General features: G+C 43.9%; 1 pseudogene; it reads right to left on the minus strand.

Moving 5' to 3' along the window:
- Positions 1–1,292: 1,292 nt before the first annotated feature.
- LOC119297980 lies at positions 1,293–2,361 on the minus strand (annotated as a pseudogene).
- Positions 2,362–8,903: the final 6,542 nt, after the last annotated feature.

Raw genomic sequence — 8,903 nt, forward strand, 5'->3', positions numbered from 1 at the left:
GGGGATCTAATATCTGTGATTTTTTTTGTTGTCTTCGTGCAACTCATCCAGAAGCACCAACCAACTTTTGCCACACTATGTGCAACAGGAAAAATCATGCGCATAGAGTAGAAACAACCATCCAACAACCATATATGAGATCTTTTTGTTCACACACTACAGTGAGATATGACCAAAAAATCTTTCCTACTTATAAGGGTTTGAGTTGGTGGTGAGTTCACTCACCCTCTTTCCCACTCTTACAAGTAGGACACGCAGTAGCCGAAATAAAAATAAATCACACCAACGACCTCCTTTCCACATGGAGATTTTAAAAGAAAAAGTTGTATCTCTTCCACACCATTCCATCTGCCGCTATTCTTACCCAATCCTCTAGTTCATGATGGGCGATAGTATACAAAGCATGTCATTGCTAAGTGTTGTCATTCACCCATTTAAAAACGTGTCATTACAGTGTAAGGTATGTTCATATCAAAAATTCCATCAATGAGTAAAGTGACAGGCAGATAGTCCCAGAACTAAGAATAGCTCCGGCTGCATGCAAAGGGAAATAAAGTTTTATTCTACCAGAATGTTTAAATGTAATGAGCCAACTAACATGAATAGCTCTGACGCGTTCATCCAAATCTGACAAACTTGTGGAAATTCTATACTAGGCATGGCTACCCATTAAGAATGTATTCATTACAATCACAAGGTAATCTAAAATGAATTTCTGCGCAAGTGCTGGTTGCAAATCTGCAACATAGGGAAATGGGATCCTAATCTTGTATGAAAATACTTGAGGCCAAACTCCACACAACCTTCATAAGATCACTACCTTAGCAGCCACTACTATGTTAGAAATCATGACTACAATTTGTAGCCGTGCAAAAAATTGCAAGCCCGACAAGGCCAATGATTTTTCACTGGATCCAACCCAGCATTTCAACAAGACATGGTATGTCTGAACCTGGTAAATAAGTAGTGCTCTGTACTGAACAAGGGATGCATGAACTCAGGAACCAGCGCAACGCTCACAGCGATTGTTACAGAGCAATCAGACAGAACTGGGTGAAATTTAAAGGACAACTAGTTGAAAGGCTTACAAGTTCAGAACTAACTGTTCACTAATTAGCACATATGGTTATTTTTTCCGCATAAATAGTCAAACCATTAATAATTCTCCATAAAGGATGCAATGACCAAAAATAGGACCAACGTACATCACATCATTGTGAGAACGGACTATACAGAAAACTACTAGTACTACTGTACTAGCATTAGATAGCATGCAGGGTCTTTATTCAGTTTCTGGATGGATGATTGCAAATGATGATATGCAGGACTGTAACCTCATGTTCATGCTCCAGATTTTCTTTTCCCAAGTATACTAGGAGCAACCTGGGACTTGAGGAGATCCTTAATAACACCAGGGCATCTCTTGGTTAAAAGCTCGAAACCTTCAGACTCAATGGCTGCATCCAGATTGTTCGGCGAGCTGAGGAACACCAAGCATGTCGCCTTAAGCTCATGGCAGTGGTGCTGCTCCGCCAAGGCCAAGATAGTCGCCACGGAGCTCGTATCGATACAATTGCACAACTTCTCTTCACAAATCAGCTTCAGCCTCTCCAAATCATGCTTGTCTGCTGCAACAAGCAAATGCTGAGCCATGGCAGATTCCTCCTGTTTATCCATAGCAGGCAGTGCATCCGTGTACATGAAAGTAAGCAAAGCGTTGAACACTTCTGGCTTAATGTCATGTATGCGTATGGCCCCAGTAGTGGTTCCCTCTTTCATCAGCCCAAAGAGCTCTGCTCTGAAGACCGGAGACCGTGCCGCGAGCACCGACCGGTGAGCAGAAAATGTCTTCCTGCCGACTCGGAATTTGACATCGACACCCACCTTGCTTGACAGGAGAAGCCCTAAGTGCCGGTGCAAGTCTGACGGTGGCACCAGGATGGATGGTGTCTCCTGCGCATGGAACTCACTCATGATAGTGACATTGACCTTGACAGTGAATGAATCGTACTGGAGATGCTCTGATTTCTCCAATTCCTCCCTTTTCATAAACCTCCCGAATCCCCAAGTTTTATTCACGGAAAAGTCTTTGATCGCGGTAGTCAAGGTATACACCGGCACCGGCTTCCCATCTTTGTCGGTGTACTCGGACTCGTCACCGTTGGGATAGTAACGAACACGCCATGTGCGGCCTCCCACCTGGAACGAGCAAGAGTCGATCCACTTTCCATTGGGGACCTCCTTGGTGCGCGAGTAGCCGACGATCTTTAGCAAGTGGTAGCCGCTCACGGCCCCGGCAATGATGGAGGATGCGGATCCCGAAGGGAGGCCGTCGCCGCCGAGATGCGAGGAGATCGCCATCGTGTGCGACTTGTCGGTTGGACCCGGTCGCTGGTGGGGAGAGGCGGCGGCAGCGGCGGGTGGTGGGGCTAGGAAAGTGGACGGCGGCTAGGGTTTTGGGCGGTGGATGGTCAAGCCAGGAAAAGACTGAACGCAGAATTTTTTCACTGGACGGAGAAGGCAACTTGACTCTTCAGCTGGTCTATCCGTGCTCCGTGGCCTATCTCTTCGCGTTCTCGTTCACGGAATACATTGATTTCCATTTCCACCTGAGTAAAATTCACTGGTGGTCACTGTACTTATCTTGCTGGTTCACTTAGATCCCTGTACTCAAGAACTTAGTCAATACGGTCATTATATACTCATCTTCGTATTTTCTCTACGTTGACCGGTCAGCTCTCCACCCCCACGCAGGACCCACCTGTCAGTGAATAGAAGAAAGAAAGAAAGAAAGAGAAGGATAAAATATAGCTGAAGTGGGTAATCGAACCGGAGACTTGCAGGTGAGGGATAACACGCACCAACCACCTGTGCGCGCAAAGAATTCTGTCATTAACAAGAGCCTCACTCATTTGTATTCGTTTTTGCGCAAAAGCCTCACTCATTTTATATAGTGTAAAGAACACACGCGTGCAACAAGATTTGGCACACACACGCGCGCAACGCATGGCACACATACGGGTATGTTCTTTTTTAAACGCTAGTGTACGCTCACTATAAAGTACTGTACATGATTATTATTTTTTGTACAGCTCATAAAAAATATACTATTTCATAATGAAATTTTAACCACATCTACAAATATATGTGTATTTATTTTCAGCCTTTTTTACCTTAAATTTTTATTTTTGAATCTTTTAAAATGTGGAGCCTGAGTGCCAAAAAGCCTCACTCATTTGTTGGCAATTTAGCATACTATAAACATAATCATCTTAATAATAATAATACAAGAGCGATAGATGATGAGGAAAAAATACTAAATATATGAGGGCAGAGAGTATGAACCCATCTTCGAAGAATTTGCAAAGTGATTTGCTGCAAGGAGAACAAAGAACCATAGAAGAAAAATGTTGTACTAGTCCCGGAAGTGTGGACTTGTGTCATTGTGCGGGATGGGTACCCGTTGGTTTGGGAGTTGGAACATTGCACGGGAGGTTAAACCGAATTATTCTCTTGATTAATACTCCCTCCGTTCCAAATTATTGGTCGTAGAAATGGATGAATTTAGAACTAAAATACATCTAGATACCTCCATATCCGCGACAAGTAATTCAGAATGGGGAGAGTACTATTCATTGCTATTTATTTAAGATAACAAAATGTGCGTCGCCTACCCCTAAAAAAATGTGCGCTCAGTAGACAACACAAAAGCGTGTTGTGCTCAGGTGGCGTGGAAGTTGGAACGTTGCACGGGAGATTAAACATTCCCGAATTACTCTCTTGATTAATACTGTTCATTGCAATTTATTTAAGAAAACAAAATGTGCGCTCCGTACCCCTAAAAGAAAGTGCGCTGCGTGCGTGTGTTTGTATTAGGACAAAAGAAATTCGCTCAGTAGAAAACAGCAAGTCTGTTGTGCTTAGGTGGTTAGCGCGAGTAAATCTGGCGGTCAAGCCTCTTGTTCAAATCCTCACTCGCCCAAGAATTTATCTTTCTCTTTATTATTTTCTTCTAATCACTGACAGCTGGGACCCGCATGGGGGTGGGGAGCTGACCGGTCAACATAGTGAAAAATACGAAGCTGTAGGTTTTAGTGGTGACCGTATAATCATCAAGTTGAGTATATAGTGACCGTATTGACTAAGTTCTTAAGTACAGGGACTAAAATGAATCAGCGAGACAAGTACGATGACCATCAGTGAATTTTACTCTTTCCACCTGAGTCAGATCGTCCTACACCGAAATGGAAAATATTCAACAATGCTCTTTCACAATTTCCTCGCTGTATTGATTTGTTTTTTCTTTCAAAAAAAGTAAGAGATTTGGCACGCTTTTTTGCAGAGATTTTTTTCCCCGAAAAGGCATATGGCCATATGCCAAGCTTCACATTAAGCTTACGAAAAACACCTATATAGAAAGTAAAAATTACACTCAAATTCTTGGGATGCCAAAGTCTTCTTCCTCCTCCATCCACCACCAACACATCGTGAGCATCTTTGCCTTCGCGGAGCAAACTTTTTTAAAACCAGGAGCTTATGAAAGTAGCGGTCGGAAAGTCGTCAATGCAAACCAGGAGACACAGTTGGCCATGTTCTACAAAGCAAATCACCCCTTCGGAGAAAAGAACGCCGATAAGGACCTACAAAAACTCCGATGACCATGATAGTCGGTCGAACGGGATCTACCGAAAACATAAATCAGCAGGGTCCCGAAAGACCCGTCGGAGACACAAGGCCGCACGACCAACGCCGGTGATAAGCACACCGACGAACGGGGATAGGGCGAGGAAGACATATTATTCCTAAATTGGGAAAGTGTCGCCGCCACAACGTCTCAAACCAAACACGAAGACTCGCTAATGAAAACTAAGTCAAATTTCACACACCATTGCACGCCAAGTCCACACCTAAGATCAAGTTCGTCGTCGTCCAATGCCATGCGTCGAGGCCATCTTCTCCGATGGCCTAGCCAGGACAGGCCGCCATAGAAGCACACTTGCTGGATTCGTCTGGCCGCTAACGCGGACCCTTTAAGATAGTCAGCATCTCAGACTTTCTTTAGTTCCTTATGGCATCTTCAACGCGGACCCTAAAACGGACACACTATCATCCACGGACACGTCCGGACGTGCCAATAGATAGTGACACAAGAACCGGCATCCAACGCTTCCTGCAAACCTTCATCTGGAATTCGAACTAATCCGGACACAATTCATGCAAACACAACGGAACTCATTCAATCGGACTTGAGTTTGATATATTTTTAGATAAACTGGATGATATTTCGTATGTTCAACTAATAAAACCTAAAAATAAACTAGCTTGTAGTGGATGGTGACCTCGTACGCGCGGTCAAGCTGGCCGATGGCACCTCCATCGCCGTACGTATCATTGTCATTGTTATCGAAGTGGTCCCTCCAGCGGCGGAAGACGGGGGAGCGCGACAGCCATGCCCGCCCGCTGCCTGGCGCTCGCGAAGGAGTTGTTCCACTTCCTCCTGTGTTGTGCGGGGGACCGATGCGGTCAATGCCACCCTGGCTAGGGAGCCTTGCTCTTGCCCCTGCCATCGCCGCCGACTGCTGTCTCACTGAGAGAGCATTCCTCGTGCGATCTTCGTGAGCTCCCTGTCGAGGCGGCATAGGCACCACAAGGTCATCTCCGCAATAGTCAGCGACCGGTAGTGGGACCAGAACTCTGCGAGGTTGGGTTCCGCATGGACCCAGGCTGACACCTTGTCGGACTTCGCGAACACATAGCGGCGCGCCACCTACCTAGTTGCCCTCTCCTAGGGCGCCATGATGCTCTGCGGCGACGAGGAGTCATCGTGGCCACCGAGGGGGTAGAGGAGGTTTCCACATGCCTTTGTGATCGTCGACGCCAGCTCCTCCTTCAAGGCCTTGCCATGCCAGACATGGCGCGACGGCGATGTCGGCTGGTAGATGTGGCCGTACCAACTATGTTGTGTCGCTTCCTCCTTCACATGACCTCCGATTTGGACACCGCGGTTGCGTGGGGGGGCGTCGGATCCTCCTTTAGGCGGGCTGATATGTCTCCGTCGTATCTACTTTTCCAAACTCTTTTGCCCTTGTTTTGGACTCTAACTTGTATAATTTGAATAGAACTAACCCGGACTGACGCGGTTTTCAGCAGAATTGCCATGGTGTTATTTTTGTGCAGAATAAAAAGTCCTCAGAATGACCTGAAACTTCACGGAGCCAAGTTTTGGAATTAATAAAAAAATATTGATGAAAGAATCAGCAGCAGGGGGCCCACACCATAGCCACAAGGGTGGGGACGCGCCCACCCCCCTGGGGCGCGCCCTCCGACCTTGTGGGCCCCTGGACCTCCACTGACCTCAACTCCAAATCCATATATTTACTTTTGGGGAGAAAAAAATTAGAGAGAAGGATTCATCGCATATTACGATACGGAGCCGTCGCCAAGCCCTAAAACCTCTCGGGAGGGCTGATCTGGAGTCCGTTCGGGGCTCTGGAGAGGGGAATCCGTCGTCATCGTCATCATCAACCATCCTTCATCACCAATTTTATGATGCTCACCACAATTCGTGAGTAATTCCATCGTAGGCTCGCTGGACCGTGATGGGTTGGATGAGATTTACCATGTAATTGAGTTAGTTTTGTTAGGGTTTGATCCCTAGTATCCACTATGTTCTAAGATTGATGTTGCTATGACTTTGCCGTGCCTAATGCTTGTCAGTAGGGCCCGAGTGCCATGATTTCAGATCTGAACCTATTATGTTTTCATGAATATATTTGTGTTCTTGATCATATCTTGCAAGTTATAGTCACCTACTACGTATTATGATCCGGCAACCCTGGAGTGACAATAGTCGGGACCACTCCCGGTGATGACTGTAGTTTGAGGAGTTCATGTATTCATTAAGTGCTAATGCTTTGGTCCGATACTCTGGTAAAAGGAGGCCTTGATATCCCTTAGTTTCCAATAGGGGCCCGCTGCCACGGGTGGGTAGGACAAAAGATGGCATGCAAGTTCTTTTTCATAAGCACGTATGACTATATTCGGAATACATGTCTACATTATATTGGTGAATTGGAGCTAGTTTTGTGTCACCCTATGTTATAACTGTTGCATGATGAATGCCATCTGACATAATTATCCATCATTGATCCATTGCCTATGAGATTTTCACATATTGATCTTTGCTAAGTTACTTTTCAGTTGTCACTGTTACGATTGCTACAATACTACTACTGTTACTTTTGCCATTGTTACCATTACTTTCATACTACTTTGCTACTAAATACTTTGATGCAGATATTAAGTCTTTCAGGTGTGGTTGAATTGACAACTCAGCTGCTAATGCTCAAGAATATTCTTTGGCCCCCCTTGTGTCGAATCAATAAATTTGGGTTGAATAGACTACCCTCGAAAACTGTTGCGATCCCCTATACTTGTGGGTTATCAAGACATTTTTCTGGCGCCGTTGCCAGGGAGCATAGCTCTATTCTCTGAGTCACTTGGGATTTATATCTGTTGATCACTATGATGAACTTGAAAGATCAAAGAACTAAGATTTTTTCCTCAACTACGAGGGGAGGTAAGGAACTGCCATCTAGCTCTACACTTGATTTTCCTTCTGTTCTAAGTAAACTTGCGACACCAACACCTGCTATTGATTCTGAGATGTCGCATGTTATTGATGATGCCACTGATGCTTATGATGAAACTACTTCTCTGCTTGATAATACTATGCCACTAGGTGAATTTCTTGATGAACAACTTGCTAGGGTTAGAGAGAATGAAATTACTGAAACTGATGATATTGTTGAAACTAAAGATTATGATTCTCCCCCTAGATATGAATTGCCTGTTGTTCCTGAGGGTTATGTTATGGATGAACAAACTGCTAGAGACTTCTTTGCTTGCAATTATAGAGAAGATCTTAAGAAATTGTTAGCTAAGCTGAAAGAAAAATCCTTGAATGTTATAATGAAATATCATCTCGCTTTTGCTACCTCACCTATCTTTGTTACTGATAAGGATTATGAATTCACTGTCGATCCTAAGTTAATTACTTTGGTTGAATCTGATCCTTTCTATGGTTACGAATCTGAAACTGGTGTGGCACATCTTACTAAATTGAATGATATAGCCACCCTATTTGCTCATGAGGAAAAAATCAGCTATTACTATATTCTCAAGTTGTTTCCTTTCTCATTAAAGGGTGATGCTAAGTTATGGTTTAATTCTCTTGCTCCTGGTTGTGTGTGTAGTCCCCAGGATAGGATTTATTACTTCTCTCAAAAATATTTCCCTGCTCATAAGAAACAAGCTTATTTAAAGGAAATATTTAATTTTGTGCAAATTGAAGAAGAGAGTCTCCCACAAGCTTGGGGAAGGCTTCTCCAATTACTTAATGCTTTGCATGATCATCCTCTCAAGAAAAATGAAATACTTGATATCTTTCATAATGGACTAACCGATGCTTCCAGAGACCACCTGGATAGTTGTACTGGTTGTGTTTTTAGGGAAAGAACTGTTGAGCAAGCTGAATTGCTATTGAATAATATATTGAGTAATGGAATGATTGGACACTTCCTGAACCAACTCTGAATCCAACTCCGAAGAAAAGGGGTATTCTATTTCTTAGTCCTGAAGATATGCAAGAGGCAAAGAAATCCATGAAAGAAAAAGGTATTAAAGCTAAAGATATTAAGAATCTACCACCTATTGAAGAAATACATGGTCTTCATAACCCGACACAGGTAGTAGAGGTAAACTCTCTCTGTAGATTTGATGAAGGTGATATTCCTCATAATAATTCTGCTAAACAATGCTTAGATGAGTTTGATAATTTTATTGTTAAACAAGAAAACTTCAATGCTTATGTTAGTAGACAATTGAAACGTAATGCTTACATG

The sequence above is a fragment of the Triticum dicoccoides genome, chromosome 5A (assembly GCF_002162155.2).
Source record: "Triticum dicoccoides isolate Atlit2015 ecotype Zavitan chromosome 5A, WEW_v2.0, whole genome shotgun sequence".
In the NCBI taxonomy this organism is placed as follows: Eukaryota; Viridiplantae; Streptophyta; class Magnoliopsida; order Poales; family Poaceae; genus Triticum; species Triticum dicoccoides.